This window comes from Larimichthys crocea, chromosome XIX, assembly GCF_000972845.2.
Source record: "Larimichthys crocea isolate SSNF chromosome XIX, L_crocea_2.0, whole genome shotgun sequence".
In the NCBI taxonomy this organism is placed as follows: Eukaryota; Metazoa; Chordata; class Actinopteri; family Sciaenidae; genus Larimichthys; species Larimichthys crocea.
The window spans coordinates 2,782,226-2,803,710 of NC_040029.1; the positions used below are offsets into that span (position 1 = coordinate 2,782,226).

The 21,485-nt window shown below is 40.7% G+C and overlaps 1 long non-coding RNA gene across 2 annotated transcripts in view; it reads right to left on the reverse strand.

Annotated features, from left to right (window-relative positions):
* The window catches only part of LOC113748335 (uncharacterized), a 51,911-nt gene extending 31,851 nt beyond the window's left edge, over positions 1 to 20,060 (reverse strand). Inside the window, exons 1-3 of one of the 2 annotated variants that reach the window (XR_003464282.1) lie at positions 19,614 to 20,060; positions 19,209 to 19,495; positions 14,645 to 14,785 (exon numbers count right to left, since the gene is read on the reverse strand). This is a non-coding gene — a long non-coding RNA (uncharacterized LOC113748335). The remainder of the gene's footprint in view (positions 1 to 14,644; positions 14,786 to 19,208; positions 19,496 to 19,613) is intronic. The other variant, XR_003464281.1, reaches the window with a different exon arrangement.
* Between the last annotated feature and the right edge of the window lie 1,425 nt (positions 20,061 to 21,485).

Sequence of the window (21,485 nt, forward strand, 5' to 3'; positions counted from 1 at the left end):
GGAGATAATAACTAACGAGTCAAACCTGGAGCGAGATCAAAGCACCCCCGACTGACAAGAAACTTTCCTACCAACATAGTAGATAGGAAGAGGGGGGGATTTATATGTTATGCAATGCGTTGGCTGTCGTATTAGGGCTCAAAACATCCACAGAAGTTCTCAATGAAACATTCACATTAGCCTTGCACTGAACCCGACAAGCTTAAAATCCTTGCATGGCAGTAATTCGGCATTGTGTAGAACCAGAGACTGAACTCCAAGTACTGTATGTCTGCAGTGGTATTATGGGATATTATTTCCAAATTCCAGTTGCAGCATTGCAGGACTTTGCTGTTAATTGATCTTCTGTGGTTGTACATAGGGATCCCTAAAAGCAATTAATTGCTTTCCAGTTTGTTCTCTGCAACTGAAGACTAATTGTGTTTATATCAGAGGCGAGGGAAGAGCCTGAGCGCACCTGCAGCGTTTTTTAATTAGTCATTTTTCTGAGGCGCTATTAGAGAGACTAATCTTTAGAGAGATGCTAGAGTCTCTTGATGTTTAGCTCCTCACTCCCACATGGGTGTTACACAGAGAATGTGAGGACAATAAATATAAACAGGTAGAGGGATGGAGGAATGACACAACAGGTCTTTTTGTCTTTACTCTGGTAAGCATCACCTCAGCCTCACAGTTGAGTAGTTCTTCTTCCAAGGCCTTTCTATTTCATAATTTCAAAGGTGTTCAAATCAGTGCAGACTGTTTTGTATTACATCATCCTCAACCTTAATATGAGTTGATCAAAACTTGCTATAGGCCGGTTTATCAGAAAACTATTTACAGAGCAGCCTCGGAGTTGCTGTTGCCATATTTATTGTTTATTAGAAAGAGGATATTGACATATTTTACTCTGGTGATACTCATAAAAAGTATTATCTATACAGCTGACTTGCTCAACTCTAGTGTAGCACGCCAAATCACGAAATCAATGGTATTGATATTAGTTTGATTAGCCTGACCTACAGATGACATGACAGCAGAAAGAGAGATCAGAGGGACATCAAGTGCGAAAAGATGAGATGAGGTGCAAATGTCTTGCCAACGGAAACACGTTTGTTCTATTTTTAACATTGAGAAAATAATTGGAAAGCTACGCACACATCCGATCAGTTATTTCAGCTTCTAAAGATAAGCTCAGGGTATCAGGGCTAATAATCGCTGCAAAGTCTATTAGTTTATATAAAAAATAGCTCCTTTGAACAGAATCTGTCAAATGTTGCATGAGCTACATTGATAAAAAATATATTTAATATACCATCGGTGCTAAAGTGAAGACCGGTTGATGAATCTAAAGGTGTTTAATTCAATCTGTTTGTATCAGGAGAATTGTGAGGTAGATGTATTTTCAAAGGGAAGGCAGCTAACCAGGATGTTTAGAGAGACCGGCCCTCCCTTTTCTCTTAGTTTCTCTATTTCTTCTTCTTCCTCTGTTTCCCCTTTTGAACTCCAGCAGTTTCAAGTCCCAACTGAGAGGAACCGAAGACAAAGGGAGCGAAGAGGAAAGAGGAGTGCTAAAGGAGGAGGAGGATGGGAGGGACGGTGGGAGAGGGAGAGAGCGACACTTCCTGCGATACCTCCAGCAGTTAGGGGTCTGAGAGGAGACGAACTCCTTCAGCCAGCGGACACGCTGCTGGAAAGGTTCATTACACTTAAGGTCAAAGTGTAAAGAGACACATTCTGCAACAAGGGTCTTAAAGTTATAAATCCAGTTATCCAGGAGATTGTCCTTGTTAAGTGAAGCGAAAAAGCATGCACACTAAAGCCATCCATGTGTTCAAGGTCAAATGTCCCATGCCAGCACCTGAACGTTAGAGTCCTAATGCTAGCCAGTGACAGAAGTATGAAGTGTGTCTGTTCTGTGTAAAAATGGTTCAATTTAATCGCTTCTGATATTTGCTTGAAATTCTGATTTTTTTGTTACTGAAGTCCGCATTTTGCACTTGTCTCTGTTTGTTTGTCCTGGGATTAGTGCAAATTTGCCAATGCTTGCAGTAGATCTATGTTAGCGTCTCTTTGAGGCCATGTATAGGTAGTGTGCTAACATGCGCACAATGATAATACGTTTAACGTAGTCAGCATCTTTGTTAACCAACATTTGCCGATTAGCACTAAACACAAGGTTTATGTTTGAGTGGTTTTATTCAGTGGGCGAGGATTTTATGAGAGTAAACATGACGATTGTCGATTGACAATATAGCAATGACACATTTTCCTGTAAGGTCACCTTGTATGTTTACCTCAAAATCAATAAAACTTAACCTTTATGTCACCTCTGTGGCATTACTTTACATTTTGTAGAGACAGTTTGTGCATTACTTGCTTTTATCAGCTCAGACACTTTTTAATTGCCACTGCCGGAGGAGGACTTAAACGTATGCCGACATTAAGCACATTAATTATAACGTCCAATCTTTGTTATCTGTAACAGCAAATGCTTCTCTGATGTGATGATGCAATTATTTCTGTTATTAAATAAATTGTGTGTTGTTGTTTTTTCTCTCCAGTGAACAAATATTGATCTTAAGCAAAGGATAAAATGAGTGGAGGTAGGATGTGGTCAAACTGATGTCATCTGATACAGGAGATTGGTTGGAGGAAGTAGCTGTATTGATTCCTCTGTGTGTGTGTAACTCTGTTGTTTTTTCATGTGGTATTTAATTGGGTGTCTAATTATCTTTCTTTGCATATCCATATCCATAAAGATGAAAGATTATCGTTAGAACGGGCTTCAGGGCAGATGAGGCAAACATGATTCAAATGAATAACTCACCAACCAACAAAACCAAAGTAAGCCATGACACCAACAATCTTGCTAATCACGGCAGCAGTACACCCGTGTTCTGCGACACACAATTACTATTTTTTCCCAATGGAGTCTGGTCTGATTTGAACAGAGCAATGTACTTGTTGTCTCTGTAGGGTCCTTTCCATCATTTTGTCAGACACATAATAATAAACTGAGCATGCCAGTAGCAAAACGAGCACTTTTAGTGGATGCACATCAAGGGTGCACATTTGCCCCACAGGATTTACACATTGCAACCCATTTCGCGGCAACAGCATGCTCCAGAATACTGGTCCAATTTCAAAAATTGTTGTCCCCCATTAGTCACTTCAATACAAAAACATGGGGAAATAAAGTCCAGGTTGAAATACCATTCTTTCCCTTGAAAAGGAAGCTTGAAAATCGACTGAAAGGTAAAGGTTTTCAAAGATTTTGACAAAAGCGACAAAGGTTTGACCTGTTTTTGTCACAGAAAGGCTTTCAGGCAAAGTGGACAGAGAGTAAAAAGAAGAAGAAAAAAAACCTTTCAGCTTCCTGGATGTGATATTTTGAATGAAAGCTGGATGGTGGTTGTAGTCTTTTTGCAGCAGAGCCAAATATTACATTTCATAACTTGACAAAGGGCTTACAGTTTCATTGCTTCTCTTAAGCTTGCATTGTAAACAAAAGATGAAAGCTGGCTTTATCTTAAATAATTAAGGAGAAAAGTAATTAGGTTGGGACAGCGTTTCGAGTACGTTTCAGGTCATCACTCAATAAAACCCAGGAAACAAAACTAATCCTGCTGCTTTTCTCTTTTATATTTATTGAACGTGATGCATTTGAGAACACATTACTCACAATTTTCAGTGTGGGCTCATCGATCAATGCTGAATGTGAGAAGATATATATTTCTTTATGATCCAGTCCACAAGGTCACATATCAGTGCCCTCCATGTACCAAATGCTTTACATGGATCAATGCAAACCCAACATGGATGACTGCTGGGTTACAGAGTCTCCTTTGATCCATTATTAATAATGCTGAGCCACTGCTTTTTAGTGTGTTTGGAGTATGTGTGTGTGAGAGAGAGATTCCTCAGAGGAATTTTTTGTGCACACAGCATATATTATTGGCAGTATACAAGAAAAATTGTCCTTGGCAAATTTCCTGGAACAAGATTTTAGTGTCATCATTTTGGCTTCTTATTAATGTAGTTTCAGATGAATGTTGCAGCCATTAAAGTCATCGTCAATATCATTGTTGTCATCATTTTCATGTTGGATCGGAAGCTCTTTGTCCTTTTGTGTCATCATGATCCTTTTTAAATCAGTCTAACCTGCTTTATGCGAACACATTAACTCGATGCTCCATCCCACAAAGTAACGACTGCCATTAAAATATGACACAGGTGTGCCTCCGCGATCGAAAAAATGTCTTTTGATCCTCTTAAGATGTAAAAATCTGTGATGAAAAAAAGAAGCTGTGACTATCTTTCTGTTCGGAGTGGGTAAACATGAGCCAGTGAATCAATTTTTCAGGTAAACAATAGCCAAGGATCAGCTCTGTGCATGCAGATGCTTGACTCAGGCTCTTGTCTCACTTTGGTACAAGACTGAGCAGCAAAACAAATTCAAGCGTGATACAGAGAGACATATTAATTTTTATGATTTTAAACTGTTTGATAGAAACAACACTTTCAATTCTAACGATGCATACAGTTAACAATAACAGTGGCAGATTTATCGTTGAAATTGGGTCACTGGGTTCAGACCAAGCGTAAAAGTGCCAAAAACTGCAGTTCCTCAAACGAGTCAGTCTCCATAAGTCCCCATGTTAAAATGTCCAACTTCACAGCAGAAATAAACATGTTCACAGCCTTGGTCTCTGTAGCTAATTTATCTGTTCATGACAAGCTTAAAGTTAAACAGAATTAACAGTGTGAACACTTTGATTAACAGGTGGGATTAATAGGTGGCTTGTTTAAGCAACTAGACTTTATTCGGCCCACCTCAGGTCCTTCCACGCTCCACATTTTTAGATTAGCTGGGGTGAGGGTGACATCACAGATGTGACGTCCATGTATTACACTGTCTATGGTTGGGTGATTGGCTGGGGTTGCTGGAGTGGCCCCTAAATTAAATAACATAGCTGTTACTGGTAGCCTGCTATTGCATGCAGACTCTCATATAATGGGGGAATACTATGGATGTTCAAATCTAAGGGGCTTTTTCTAATATAACCTGTAACCCCCAATAAATAAAAAGTGAGAATTTGTGAGGTGATTAAAGCTGATGAGCTCTGGAAGTACTAGTAAGCTAGTAGGTGAGTTTAGAGCAGACCAAGTGTTTCGTCTGTTCCTTTTTTGTTTTTTGTCATAAAACAGTCCAAACTTGAACACCTGGGAACATCTTGAGAATATAAAAGCTCATTCTAAGGTAACAAAGACAAAACAAATGTTATTTTCAGCTGAATATACACTAATGGAAACATAGTTATGCAGATAATATTCCAATCCTGCCCCTATATCTGACACCTCTGAAGGAAAATGATGAATTAGGATATAAAAACACAAGAAAATGCTGTTTTTCAAACCGTGTTTGGCATAAAATAAATGACACCATTCACAGAGGAACACAAAGTAACAACGTAAAAAGGCATTTTTTAATTTAATGGGACCATTAAGAGATCTCTTGAGGGACCTCTTTGAATGTCTGAGCACAAGCCAATTTCACATACTGGCAGCAGCAAATGGAAGCAAGAGGTAAGTGTTTGACATGTAATGACTTCAGTCACCAGAAATCCAACAATATGACTCCAGTAAACCACGCTTGGTACGCTCGTCTTAACCAATACAGCACACTTGAAGAACAATCGAAGCACAAGGTCTAATGTTGGTCCAGCTCTGAGAAATTTATGTATGTTTGTGATGCTTTTCCAAGACAGTCTCACACTTTTGGTGGTCCCAATTTGCAGCCAGAAGAACCCATTTGAATTTCTGGAGCTTTGTTACCCAGAAGTCATGTAATAATAAGTTAGAAATCGCATATCAAATGCCCAGATTTCTTCTTTCTTGCCCGAGGGAGCAAAGATTGCGAATTATTTTGCAGCTGCATCATCTTTTGTCGGACGATTTTTGGATAGAGGCCATGTTTTATTTCTTTTTCGAGATTTTCTTTGTTGCTTCTTCGAGATGGAGACCATTTCCCATCAGTGTCCATATCAATCACTGGAATTTAATTAGAACAAACGTCCTAATCTGTAGTGCTTTAAAAAAAAAGAAAAAGAAAAAAAAAAGACCTACTCATGATATTTCAGGTGTTTTTTAAAATACCTGATTAGATGATGCAGGATGTTCCTAAGCTCCTACGTTTTTTGGGGGGGTCGGGGGGTTATTCCTTAATTTTCCAGATGGTGGGGAAATCCCGAAGGTTTGCCTTGAAATATGCAGAATGACAGCAGAGGTACAGCGTTCCCCTTGTTTAATTGCGTTTCAGTTTTTGGGCCCCCACCTCACAGGGACTTTGAGTCATCCATAACCTCGCTGAGATTTAATTGCTTTTGGCTGTCGAACACCTCGGGGAGAAAATTGGCAGCTGTACAGGATTCCTCTGTTAGGAGGTACTCAGACACACTTTAACTGAACCAAAAGGCTTCTTTTTTTTTTTCCTTTTTTTACACTCATCATGCTGAGAATAAGTAGATTTTTAACAGAGTGCATCATGGATACACCAATCCAAATGTGTTGTAGTGCCACTAGTATCTCTTTACTCACATAAGAGTGTCAAATGTGTTCATTTTTACTCTTAAGAGAGTGCAGTCAAACCCTTCCTCTCCGTCTGTTCTCTACCGCATGCACCAGCAAATTAACAAGACAATTATATTACATTTTCAACCCACATAATCCATCATGGTTACATAGCAGAAAAGCTATGCAGAGTCTTCTTTCTCTCAAATTCACCTTATTCTCCTGTGAATTTCTGCTTGAATAAAGAAGCTGCTGCACTCCTTTGTGTGTGCCATTGTTAAAAGAAGAGCCTTGATTATTTATTTTTCTTATTGGCTATCCAAGTCTTTTCAGCACCAATGCCATCACCAGAGTCATCTCCTCGAGTGCACAAAGAAGTGTCACAGCTTTCCCATTTCACCTTGATCCGAATGAGCACATTCGTTAAAAAAACAAACTTGAACGGTTTGGTGGAGCGAAAAGAAAAAAAAAAAAAAAAAAAAAAAAAAGCACTCTGGTTCCCTTTCAACCCAGCAAGCTGCCGTCTGCTCTCTGGTAGCATGCATGTGAATGTTTCTAATAAGGTTTCTAATAATAGTGTTGCTGTAGCTTCTTCCATCTGTGATCCATCCTCAATCTTCGCTCAGAGATGACTGATAGGTGAAGAGTCACAAAGCTGCACACAGCTGATAAGCCAAGTCCGCACAACCGTATGGACTCACCTCTAATCCCCACACGCAGTTTGATTCTAGAGGTTTAGTGTGTGCTTATGTATGTGTGTTTTGGGCCACCTAACCTTGGCAGGTTATCCTTTTCTTTACCACAGATACTATCTAGCTGGGTAGCTATAAGTGGAGGACTATAAACAGAGCTACTGGGTTCAAACTGCTATTTAAATCACTGAGATGGCTTTAGAAAAAAAATCTTTAGCACAAGTGATTAGGAGCGATTGCTTTGGCCCTATTGATGAAATTAAGTGGTCAGTCTCGATGTATAGTAACAGCTTACAGAGCAATTCCACTCAACACCTACTGCACTAAATGTGGCTGCTAGAAGAAAAGTGTCTTTAGTTCTTCTGTGTTTTGGTAAAGTTGCTCACAATGGCAACAATAATGTATGCTGCATGGCTTCAACATGTTGTCACCATGTGGAGTTACAGGATACAGCTTGCAGAGCGCAGAAATTCTACACCCTGTCTAAGCTAATGGAGCTTTGAATGCAGCAGTTCCCCACCCGAGGAGCAAATATTTAAGAGGTTACAAGATGATTACCAACAGGAAATAATAATTAATCATAAGAAACAGCCAGATGTTTTGCAGGGATAATGTTTTCAATGTTCAATACAATACAAATCTATTCATATTGGTGCAACTGTATGCAGCTTGACACCCATCATTCATGGAGTAGTCAGGAAAAGGCTGCACAAAGCTAAGAACATGCAAAGGTTACAAGTTTAGTAACTGTAGGCTTATGTGGAATTGGTAATAAATACATTAATAAATATCTATAAATGCCATCTACACCACCTCGCTGTCCCATGTTATCCGCTCACACGGCTTCTCCTACCACTGCTATGCCGATGACACACAGCTATACCTGTCGTTCCAGCCGGACGACACCACGGTCTTCACACGCATCTCCGCCTGTCTCTCTGATCTGTCAACTTGGATGAAAGACCACCACCTCCAGCTTAATCTGTCAAAAACCGAACTCCTGGTCATCCCTGCCCATGAGTCAATCTGCCATGACTTCAACCTGAAAATTGGTACTGTCACTATTACCCCTAACCATGCTGCTAAAAACCTGGGCGTCATACTTGATGATCGTCTTTCTCTCTCTGAGCACATTTCCTCCGTAGCGAGGTCATCTCGCTAAAAATCAGACCGTACCTGACCCAATATGCCGCTCAGCTCCTGATACAAGCTACAGTCAGCTCCCGCCTCGATTACTGCAACTCGCTCTTGGCTGGCCTACCTGCTTGCGCGATCAAACCTTTGCAAATGGTCCAGAATGCCGCAGCGCGACTGGTTTTCAATCAACCTAAAAGGTCACATGTCACCCCACTCTTCAGCGACCTGCACTGGCTGCCTGTAGCTGCCAGAATTAAACACAAAGCTCTGACGCTAGCCTACAAAACCATCACAGTTTTCGCAAAGCGAGGTCACTCGAAACTCTTCTCTGTGGTCGTCCCCAAATGGTGGAATGACCTACCTACCTAACCTTTCTGTTTCGAGAATGCTTCCCTGCCTAACAAAACTAACAAAACTAACAACTACTCTGTGCTCCTTTACACCTTTCTCAGCTTATGTCCTCCTCTGTAAGTCGCTTTGGATAAAAGCGTCTGCTAAATGCAATAAAAGAAAAAAAAAAGAAATGTATAAAGGCATGCACAATCCTCAAAATAAAAGGTAATCAGGCTATATAAAAGCACAAAGGATAAAAGAACAAAGGGTAATGCATGATTATAAGGTGGACAGCAGACAGGATAAGCGGCTCAGAGCGATGATTAGTTTTGACGGCAGGTCGAGCAGAGCAACAACCAGCAGCTCAGACGTGCTCAGGTTGGTTCATTGATTTTCTCCTGATTTGTTGGTCTAAGAAAGAACTCCCTTTGTTTCACCACTGTAATTATCATAACAGAACCAGGCGATCTCCACTCTCTCTTCATGTAGTCATCACATGCTTTATCAAAGTGGGAAGAGAGACAGCAACACTGCCGATATTTCCTAATAAACACAAAGACAGTAAAGGCGGATGGGAATGTTAATAACTATTGGACAAATTAAGATTTTGATAGTGTCATGGCTGCATTTATCCTGTTGGGGACTGCACCAAACGTAATCAGTTTCAACCTGGTGGTGGCGCTAGAGGAAAGGTCAGCGTAGGATCAGTATCAGGATCAACAACGTCAGTAAGACTCATAAAACTTCAGCAGATAATTACCAAGAGAAAACATAATCAGAAACTAAATTGTTCTTTTACTTTTTTCCTCTTTGGACATCTAAAATGAAACCAAACAATTTGGGAAGAGAAAGATCATCAACTTGTAATTTAACTTACAAAGTAAAACTGTGTTACTATGGAAATAAAACAGAATTTAGAGATACTGACACCCTGATTGGTCCATATCTGACCTTGGCAGGAGGTTGATCGGCTTTGTAAACAGATATGCTAATGATGCTGCATCTCCACCCGCTACTCCATCAGCACATGAAGGATCCCGGAGGAGGTCTCCTCCCTGCTGAGACACCAGACACCCACAGTTTAGAGCCGTGTGGAGATGCTACTACCTGCATTTGCATTTTTATCTGTAATCAACCACCTCGATTATTTATATGTGTGTTTTTAAATCTAGATGTACGGTGCTTGGAATGGAAGTAATCACGGTTTTGGAAAAAAAAAAATCTTAATCACGCCCTCTCTGTTTCTTTATTCCTTCTGGAGCATTCTCTTCTCTCTACGAGAACAATTTGAGAGGCTCTCTGCTGAGCTAATGCATCTGAGTGCATTACAGTCCATTAACAAACAGCCACAGCAGGAACGTAATTGTGATTTAATAGCCTGAGACAGGAGACACAGCAAATGGATAAGACAAGTTTGATTAAAAAGTATTTTTGAAATGTGCATGTACCTCAAACCTTATCTGCGTGTTGTTTATACACCACAACAAATGTTCCCACTCAGGATGTTTCTCTAATATCATAAAAGCGCGATTTGGCATATTTCTTTCCGCACACACACGTCTGATTCGACAAATCAAAGCACGCGCAGACACACTTGCACAGTGAGGCTGTTTGCGTGGGACAAAAATTTCATTCCGTGACAATAAAAACTGGTTAGAGTTTCAGAGTTTTACTGACAAAATGAGATCTTAAGACTTTCACAGCTCATCAGAAGAAAACAACATCCATGAGCACAAATAAGAAAATTTGAACCAAATTGAGTTGCAGCTCAGCAAAAACAAACGCACAGTAGGATTTCAGCAGCACCCCAGGAGTGGCTGACAACTGATAAGCGTCTTTGGCTCAATGATGAATAAGTGGCGCAGTAGGGGGGTTTGGGCGGGGAGGTGTCATTGTTGGGGTGTTGATGGGGTGGTGAGTATGCCAGGGACCCATCCGGAGCTGATTCATGCTAATCAGGGCAGGTGGGAGTCATGGGTGCTTTTTTTTTACTATTGGTGAAGTAAACACACACAGCAGGAGGGGGGAGTCACTCTGTGTGTCTCTCACACACACACACACACAAAGTGATTTTTGTGATGCTCTACTTTCTCTAATCCTTAGGGGGTCCTCGGCTCATGAAGATACTGTAAATTAACTACTAAATAAATAAATAAACACACTAACGGGCTTCATTGAGAACAGCTCAAATGTGGATGAGCCGTGACCTGAGTGTGTCTTTTTGTGTAGCGGAAAGGGGGAACCAAAGCCAAGTCTTGGGGCTGCCGAACAGGAAGTGGTTGTAGCCAAGGTTAACGAGGTTAAAGCCCCGAGGAGAGGCTGCTCAAAAAGATGGAGAGAAGAGTGGAGAAGAAATGCGGTGTAAATGGATTTGCTGGCTGAATCACAAAATACAAATTTGTCTAGCTAATGAAAGGGAAAGTAGTGCGTGCGATCATTATATACCCAAAGTAATCGTGTTTACATTCTTTCATTCAAAGGAAAGTTTGCTCAGGAAATGGCTTCGCTAGAACACGAAATATTAATTTGAAAAAGGTAAAACTTCTACCAGCATTGGAAACACAAGGATCTGAGCTGACCAATCACAGCATTTCTCTCTGTAGCTAAGCTGAGGTGGACTAGTCATGTATATTTTAGCTAAATAATTAGACTGTGGCTCTTTTGTATACCTCAAAACATGTTTTTCCTTGAGGTCCTTTAGGTAACGACCTTCATGTCAAGGCTCCATCATTAGTTTTAACACTTATACATTAGTATTTGACAAAAAAACAATGTCAGCGCTTTCACACTACATCCCATACACACACATTCATACACTGATGGCAGTGACTGCCATGCACGCTGCCATCTGCTCATGGGTTTTTGGGAGCTAACCATTTATACACATTCACACACTGATAGCGCAGCATTGGGAGCATTTCGGTTCAGTACGTTACTTAATGGCACTTCGACATGCAGACTGGAGGAGCTGGCGATCCATCATCTGATTAGTTGAAGACCTGCTCCACCTCCTGAGCCACAGCCGCGCCGTTAGCGTTCTAAAACGCTCACACAACATCACTAACATCCTGATATTACATTACAACATCTTACTAAATTAAACTGATGTCTTGTTGATGTTGCTACAAGTAAAGCTATGAGATAAATAAATATAATTCATCCCTTGGGGAACACGACTGTTTGTACAAAATTGAATCCATCAGCTGTTGGATGGAGTAACATTTAATTATGTTGACTATCTTTAAATCAGAGTTTCTTAACCTTAAGTTTGGGACCTTGCATTGTGTCACAGATTGGATACGTAGACAGGAGGATTGTGTTTGACAAAAACTGTTAAACTATGTTTGAAATCCAGGAATGTTCATTTTAAATAATCAAAGTCTTTGAGGTTTTGAGGTCTTTATAAAAAATTCCTACTGTAAATGATTCACAAATCTACATGACAACACTCTACTTGCTGGGATCATGATGATTTTGGGATCTAAAACTATTTACTACTAACAAGCGTTGTTGTGTCCCCATCAGATCATTGGCTCTTGCCCACTGCAGCATACATGATGTTAACTGTTGCTATGAAGGAGATAAATTTAGAGCTCAAGCAGCCGAGGCGGACTCTCTCCTGACAACATGCTCAGACATGTGTCGAGTCAGTCAACATTTGGCCTCTGACCAAAAAGGCCAAGCCGGGGAGCAGATGGCAAGGAGAGGAGAGATGCAGGAGGTCAGTGGTCTGGATGTAGCCCACAGTGAGGATCAGACATATGGCAAACCAGAGCGGAGAGGATGTTGGAGAAAGATGAGGGAATCCAGTTATATGGAATATAAAAATCTGTCAAGTATTTAAAGGCGGTTTAACGTAAAGTTTAAATGTCAAAATAGCTTTGAGCTTTGTGGTCTCGGCTCAGTCGGTGCCAAAATCCACTTGAACGATCTGGAGGTGGATAACTTACTGGCAAACCATGCGTCCAATAAAACACAAGTCGGGACTTTTGGTTATTTGGAAACAGCTCTGCAGTTCACCACAGAAAAATTCCACCAAGACGCATGAAAAGGTTTTCCTGTTGTTCCCACAGTCTTCTCCAAACTCAATCCCCCATGGAGGGCAGCAGTGAGCCAAGGTGGAAAAGAAGCTATTTGTGAAGTAAAAAGTGGTACTTATTAGAAAAACATCTTGACGGTCATGTTCCAAGATGAAATAACAGATTTTCTGTTAGAAGTTCTCTTTAATAATAACAGCCAGCACTGACAATATCATTTGATAATGCAGATTTGAACATGTGGACGCTCATTTGTACACTACAGTATGTATTTGTAGTTTAAATTTAAGCAAAAAATCCTTCTTTTGCTTTAGCTTTGAGTAAAACTCTTGCATACTGAGTTTCTTACTTTGCCTACTTGTGTCAGCATTTTAGATCACATTCTTCCCATGTTGCACCAGTTCATTCACAATGAACTAAAGGCTTGTCACTAAGCCCAAGCTGTTTGCTCACCCCAGAACCACAGGGAGCACGTTCTTCTCTTCATCCTCTTTTCTCAAGACTTTCAGCCTGAGTCCAACACAAGCTTTTTCTGTAAAATCGCCCATTGTTTCGCTTTCAGCCTGTCTCTATTTTACAGCTGTGCATGACTGATTGTCTGAGGCAGGAGGACTGGGGGGGGGAACAATGCATCACCAGTTTAGACCTATTGATCTACACGCTCCCAGTCTGTGTCCGTCCCAGCTGGTCCTGCAGGAAAATAGGCAAACTGTGCGGGGGTTGAGGTTAGCGGCTGGTCTCACACACACTCACACACACACACACACACACACCAACAACTTAGGGAAGCCTGGATATTTACATTCAGACGAGTTAAAGTGTGTGAGGATATTCTGTGGGTGAGTGCCACTGACTTTTGCTTTATTGAGCTGTTGCCTGAAACACAACAGCCCGTTTCCACCTCAGCCTCGACTTCACCCTGGTTCAATATCAGACAGTCGATTGCACGTAAAAGGCAATATGCGTGTGATAGATGATCACGCCTGTTCAATTGAGTTTTTGCTTTTGCCATAACAGTTCCATCCCAGCAATTTTATTTCTTAATCAAGATGAAAAAAGATCTTCTACGCTCCTACAAAGATGGTGATGAAGAGTGTCCTCGCTCTAAGCCTGTTACTGCGGACAGAGTAAGAAATGTATTGTTTTGCACTGGAGAGTGAGAAAAGGATCTTTGGCTTAATATTAAAACAATTTATCAAAATAGTACACACGTGAAAATCCTGATTGACATTTGAAAAGGTTTGCCCTTCATGAATCACAGTCAAATAAGTAATCAAAATGACAACACTTATTTGTGTGAAATTAAGAAAAATACCCGTGGAATCCTCTCAAAAAGAGCCTTCCAGCTCCGTTTTAAAGTACACAGTTTGTCACCTGTCACATGAATGGACCAGTGTAAACAAAAGAATATGACAACAGGATTCTTTAATCTCTTTTCTTCAAACAATTTCTGTCCTTTGGGACTGAGCTGCCAAAGGCTACAACGAAGCTCAACCTTTTCACATGTGCCATAGGAATGGTGTCTTGTCATATTTCTCACATAAATGCCAACACTGCATGTGAATGTGTGTGTGTGTGTGTGTGTGTGTGTGTGAGTCATGTCTCTGTCATCCAGTTTGTCAGTGGGTGGGACACAGTTTTATATGAAACAACGATAAAAGTATGCAGCCATGTTAACAGCTCTGTGAGAAAGTGGTGTTTTAAGGTAAACGTTAAGCTGCTAACCAGCTTATAGTGACAATGTTAGCAGATGTTTACTATGTTAACAACCATAACTTAGTGTGTCGGCATAGACACAAAGTAAAGTTGGAATTAATGGAGATGTAATTAGCTATGCAGGTATTTGGCATAGACTGTACAAAACATGGATGTAGGGTCCGTGACGTCACTCACCGCTTTCCGAACAGCCGTTGTGAAACTCAGGGTGTGGTGGCTCTGGCTGACACCATCTTGGCAGGCCTCAAACAGGCAAAGTCATGCAGCATGGGTGAAGCTGAATGATGCCCCAAACAAGCCAAATGTGACGGCACCCACCTGTCAATCAAAGCACCCACGCTGTCAATTACACATAACTTTAAGTCTTTATATAATTTAAAAGAGAAGAAGAAAGAAAAATTCACCCTCAGTACAGTTGTCATGAACATGGAAATGAACTATAGAGACCAAAACTGTTTTTTGTACCAGGTTGTAAACATGTTTATTTCTGCTGTGAAGTTGGATATTTTAATGTGGGGGCTTGTGGAGACTGACTCACGTCAGTAGCCAGGCTCAAGTGGCTGTTCAAGGAACTTCTGTGTTGGCTTCACTTCACATCCACAGAGGTTGTCCGCTTTGTATTTGGTCACAATCCTAACCCAAACCAAACCTTGTGGGGACCATGAATGTCTGAACCATGAATGTCTGAACCAAACTTCATAGAAATCTTTCAATAGTCAAAATATTTCATTTAAACCAAAAATGTCAGATTTGTTAAGATGCTAGAGGTAACATCAGAGGCTCTCCAAAGTCTGCAGGATTCACCCTCTGAACACATGTACAAAATGTCATTGCAATCCATCCAACTGCTGTTGAAGCATTTTCTTTAGAAAACTTAAATGCTGGTTGTGCTCGATAAGTCAGGAGATCACTAAAGTCTTGACGATTCATCCCCTCTAGACTATGAATGTACAGAATTTCCATTTCCATTCAGTAGTTGTTGAGATTCGTCACTCTGGACCAAAGTGGACCAATAAACACAGGCATTCCTCAAGCCTTCATGGTAACATGGCTAAACAACATACTCTGTGTCTGACCAGCTGGAAATCATGAGGACACAACCTTGGGAGAATGGCGGAAATCGCTTACAGCACATCTGCAATCAATGGATTAGCTCACTTCACCTCCCATACTTATACAACATGGCTCGATAAAATGAGGCGTTGTGGGATACAAATGGTATGGGACAGGGTGGACTGCAGTCTTGCTAAAGACTGATTCTCTGCCAGCCGAGTCCACCCATAGGAACTGTTTAAGACCAGAGCTGTTCTCAGGCGCTCTGCTTTTGTAAAATTCCTTACTTATTACAGTATGTGGGTCAGGTTACAGTCTGGACCCAGCTGTAAAATTGAGGTTAAATGGCCCCAAAGATGTTGTGCTCTTTGTAAGGGTCAGTGTCGCTTTATCACAGTGAGTCAGCGGTAAAATGTTTCAAGGTGTAAACATACATGAAGGAACAGCTGCATGTGTTTGCATGTGTTCTGCTCTGCCGTTACTGTGACTAAGGAGGACTATGTTGCATGCAATACATTCCTGGTGTTCGGTTGCTTGGTGTTGTAATTCAGTTTTTGTGGTTTCCCTCGTCTCCACCCAGCCTCATTATTCCTTCCCGAGTTATGTCCTACATTTCCCAAAATGCATTTGAACAAGTCTTGAAGACCTTGCCTGAACGTCACCATTCAAATGTGTGTGTGTGTAAGAGGGAGTGACGGTGGAAGTAATGAGAAAACAAGTTTTTCCAGATGAGAAAAGCTCCAAACTTGTGTCTTTCACTCAGCTCAGCATGCCAGACTGTACATTCTGGTTCATGAGGCTGTACTCTGGGTGGAGAAAGTGTTAGATGATCTACATCTTGCACAACAGACTACTCCCTTGTGTGTCTGGTGAATACTGTATAGAAACACAACTTTAGTTAACTTGAGTCTAGAAAGAAGCCCTTGCTTGAAGGACTGACACCTAAAACCTGATTACAACTGTTTAGCTTAAACTTATTTGTCTAACTGGTTTAGCAACAATTTATGGATGAATTTAACACAGGGACATCAGTAGGTAAAGCTGGAACATACAATGAGAAGCTTAACTTTTATGTCTGTACATTTATTATAAACTTAAGGCGAATAGCTGGTTATCTTAGCTTAGTACAAAAAATTAAAACCTGGCCTGGCTTTGTGAAAAGGTAACAAAATTCACCTACCATTAACTCTAAAGCTCACTAACTAACATGTTTCATCTTGTTTGTTTAATCTGTACAAAAACTTTACTGTGTAAACTACAAATTATGGTTCATGTGACTGATAATTTCTTATAGGGGCGCATTAACTTGCCCATTTTGAGCTCCCAAAATGTTGAACTGTTCCTTTAATTTTGCAGCTGAAAAGAGTAAACTATAGACTTGTGGTCAACGTTGTTTTATTAGGGCTGTCAGGAAATTGTATCTGCAGTTACAGTTCACTTAGAACTTTACAAAAAGACTTAACAAATGAGGCGTCAATCTAATATTAACGCATGTGACTGAAAAATAATGTCTCCCCCATGCAACCATGAGGAGAACAGTTGTGCGTCTTTCATCTCTGACATTTATTTTTTCACCTGACAGCCCTGTTTTCCTGCCCCTGACAACCTCATACATCTCAGTCCTTGTGTATGTGATGAAGTCATTGCGTGATATATAGGCTCGCTGGGTGAGGAAAAGCAGTTTGCATGCTCGGCCGCCCCGGGGAATTTACCACGGCCTGTACGACATTGTCTGCTTCCAGTGATACTGTAGCTTTTCAAGCAAACGAGACGACGTAGTCTGACTCACAGAGAGCTTTTTGTTCCATTCAGCAGCTACAAAACCTGCTTTTCACTGAGATGTCGAGGCAGTCAAGGACTCAAGTTCAACTTGTTTTTCTGAAAGGCAACACTGTTGTTGTACTGAAGAGCTGGAGAGGAGAATGTTAACAGATAGCAATACTAGACTGTTTAAACCATTAAAAGGCAGTATGTTCCCTAAGCTTTTACATGCTGCCGTACATGCAACCCCACCAGCACCGGGCCCCATTTGTCAAGCTGACATTACATTAGCAAGCTAAACTAAGCCTGTTCATTCTCATCAAGCTAATGTGTTTCTTTGAACACAGTTCAATTGTTTTGTTTTGTTGGATTAAGCTAGCTCGAATACCATAATAATAAAGGCAACATGAGAAGGGTTGAAATGATGAACAGCACTAATGCTTATGTGCTGGCTTTACTAAAGCTGCACGGTTAAAGCTGAGGAAATGCATTAAAGCAACAACGCAAAGACTTTGGCATGTTTGCGATTTAGTGCCCCCAGTTTGTCATAACTCTGTGGTATAGATAGATAGATAGGGTGCCCGCGGTCGCCCGCGGTCACAAGTCACCAAACAATATTTTTAATGATATTCGGGTCGCGGTCGTTTGAAATAAAGATGCAGAGTAAAGTTTTGTAATTTATGTAGTACACAAATTTTTCTGTGAAATACACAGACTTTATTGGCTGAATAACTGGCACGAAGAAACCGCATTTTAATAGGCTACTTTTAAATGAATATAATAACTCAGTAATGCCAGTTTTATGTAGCCCGATGACGCTACAAAGTTAATCAAGAGTATAGACTACTTTTTAAAATGCGGGTCAGGAAGCGAGTTGGGTACAATATTTCACAATTATTTTCTGCGGTGCGAGTTTAAGCGGGTTAGTTTAAAACGTTGGTCAGTGCAGGTCGATCAAACATAGACCCGCGCATCACTGATAGATAGATAGATAGATAGATAGATAGATAGATAGATAGATAGATAGATAGATAGATAGATAGAAGTGATGTACGGGTTGATCCAAATTGAGTGGGTGCCCGCGGTCGCCCGCGGTCACGAGTCACCAAACAATATTTTTAATGATATTCGGGTCGCGGTCAGTCGGGTCGTTTGAAATAAAGATGCAGAGTAAAGTTTTGTAATTTATTTAGTAGACAAAATTTTCTGTGAAATACACAGACTTTATTGGCTGAATAACTGGCGCGAAGAAACCGCATTTTAATAGGCTACTTTTAAATGAATATAGTAACTCAGTAATGCCAGTTTTATGTAGCCCGATGACGCTACGAAGTTAATCAAGAGTATAGACTACTTTTTAAAATACGGGTTAGGAAGCGGGTTGGGTACAATATTTCACAATTATTTGCTGCGGTCCGAGTTCGGGCGGGTTAGTTTAAAACGTTGGTCGGTGCAGGTCGATCAAACATGGACCCGCGCATCACTGATAGATAGATAGATAGATAGATAGATAGATAGATAGATAGATAGATTATTGTCCTTTATTGTTAAATTTGTTACCGCAGTCTGTGCCTCAAACATACATACATAGATATAACAACAAGGATATACATTCAATACAGCACATTTATCACATTTATCCATATTCAGCCATAGCGAGGACATTTACAGGCCAAGGACCTGTATCTGCGGCTGTATTGTTGAGGTCTGAGAGGTTGTAAATATGGACAGCTGTATCCGTTACAATAGACCGTTTTACCAGCAGTACACGGTAGGGTAAACACAGGTGTTACCAATGATACTAATTAAGGTTCTGTTGCATTCAGGTCAGGACAAAATGGCAACTCTGGAAAAGGTGGATAATTTTACTTATGACATTAAGCAAAGTCAACAACACAAGACATAGCAGCCAACTAATATTACTTACTTGTCTAAAAGCAGTCAGTCCAGCTCGGCATCCGTCTTTTAGCCTTTTATTTCACCAAGCTCTCACCAACAAGGCGGCTTCTTGCTCGGTCACTCCCTCCTTTTTTCTTCTTAGCTTCCTCTGTCGGAAGTCACCTTTGGTCCAGCTTCGATTCTGGCACGACACTGTCTCCTGCTTCCCGCCTAAAAACCTCCTCTTCCTGGTGGTACAAACGCTAGGCCTAACACTCGCACCCAGTGCTCTGAGCTAACAGTGGCTACAGCTACTTCACTGTCCATCCGGAAACTCTGTAAATCAGGGAATTGATATGGAGCAGAGAGCAGGAAAAAAACACAAAACATTTTCTCCATAAAACATGATCTAGCTGCACCAAAATCAGTCAGATAATGGTGATTTGTCACTTACTTACACAATGTTGCTTTAACCACACTAACCAGCTATGAAACTGCCAAAATCTCTCCAAAAGCTGATTAACGATCAAACTTGGGCATGAATACACATATTTCTTTTGTTCACAGTGAAGCTCTTTTCTTCATGTGAACTATTCTGTAGTTGATTTTACTAATTATTGTGAGAATTAAAACAAATACACCCACAGAAGTCTCGGCCCAGCTAAGTGTGAGTAAACTAAACGTTTGCAGGTTTGGTTTGTTGCTATGACAACAGCTTCATAAAGCCAAAAGAAATTAATAGGCTTGTGTCAATTCATCAACAATTAGATTAGGTTAATTCAGTCATCTATGTACGGAGAACAAGGCTGAGGATTTAAACTATTGTTGACATGACTAGTGCTCACTCCACACCCAAATTTTCCCCCACCCGGGCATCAATAAACCTTCCTGCCACAAGCTCACATCTCATCTCTATCTAAATGGATCTTTAAAAATATAATACACCACCCTAAAGAGTCTGGAAAATGTAAACTTTGCATAATCCACCAAAGCACTTATACACCCACTGGGGAGATTTGACTCCAGGCATGTCTGCGTACTTCACATGTAAAAAGCTTTTGTTAGAGAGCAAACAAAAGCCATTACATTTTAACTGCGTGGCTTTGTCTGAGTGTTACAGGTCAGGAAACTAACTGGCCTTAAATAGACACACCTGTGCAATCATTGTTATGGAATTTTCTCTTTTTGGGTTACACGAGGTCACGTGTGAGCCTTGTGGTCCTCTCTCTCCAGTCTTTGCCTGGGTGCCACCATATCTCAACTCTGTGGTGTCCAGGGTCGAAGAGGCCTGTTGCTGCATTCCTAGACATAATAGGTAGCTAATTGTTGACGTTCCATTAGCATGAACAGACAACAGTGTCTCCAGACTAGAATGTGTTGAAGGTGAACACGAACATGGGTAAATGCTTTCCCTTTGACTATTTTGGGCGTAAAGTATTTGTAGCGTCATCTATGAGGGTTTAAAGTGTGACCACCAGCATGAGTTCATCAGAATGCGAGACCGACTCAAGCACTTCAGGTGTACTTTGAGAGTGTCTCTAGTTCTCCTTGGCCAAGCGTCAATAAATAATACAGCATAAGACATCAGAGGCTCCTGAACACTTTCTTCCCTCCTGACTTCACCATTGACCTTTGACTTCAGCAATTTCTCCACAACAATCATGACACAGGTGTGTGTCCTCTGAATTAGTAAAACTGAAGAAGATTTTTACATATTTTACCTTATGTGAGGTAAAATACATATACCTTTAATCAACTTTAATCATTTATATATATTTAAGATAACATTATGTACTATATGTACATGGTTATGTACACCACACCACATGTGCTTTAAGTCCACATCTGCATGTGTTTATGTGCTTGCTTTGACCTTTGCCTGACCCCTGGCTTTACACAAGAACCCGTTGGGTGTACCTGTGAATACCCAGAGTCAAATTGCCTTCTCAAATTCATAAATTCAGATAGAAAGAAATGCTATTTCCCACTCTTGCTTTCCATACGAGTTCAATTTTAGGTGACAAAGAAAGAAAATACCCTTGAGAACAGCCTGAACTTGTGCAGAAGTTATTACTGTTACCTCAGTTCAGAGGAAAGTGTGAAACCTGGTGAGAATCCAGTGACGCAACGGTCAGAAAATGTGATCGTTGCCAAATATCAGGTCGCTGTGGGTCTTATTTTGTCTGAAAATACCAGACTGGATGCATTTAATTTGCTGAGTCACTTTCTCAAAAGGAGTTTGGAGATTTCATTTGCATCACATTGAGATTGTTTTTGTCACAGAGGTGTAAATGTGTCCTTAGCGAGCAGTGAATTTTTCACAAAT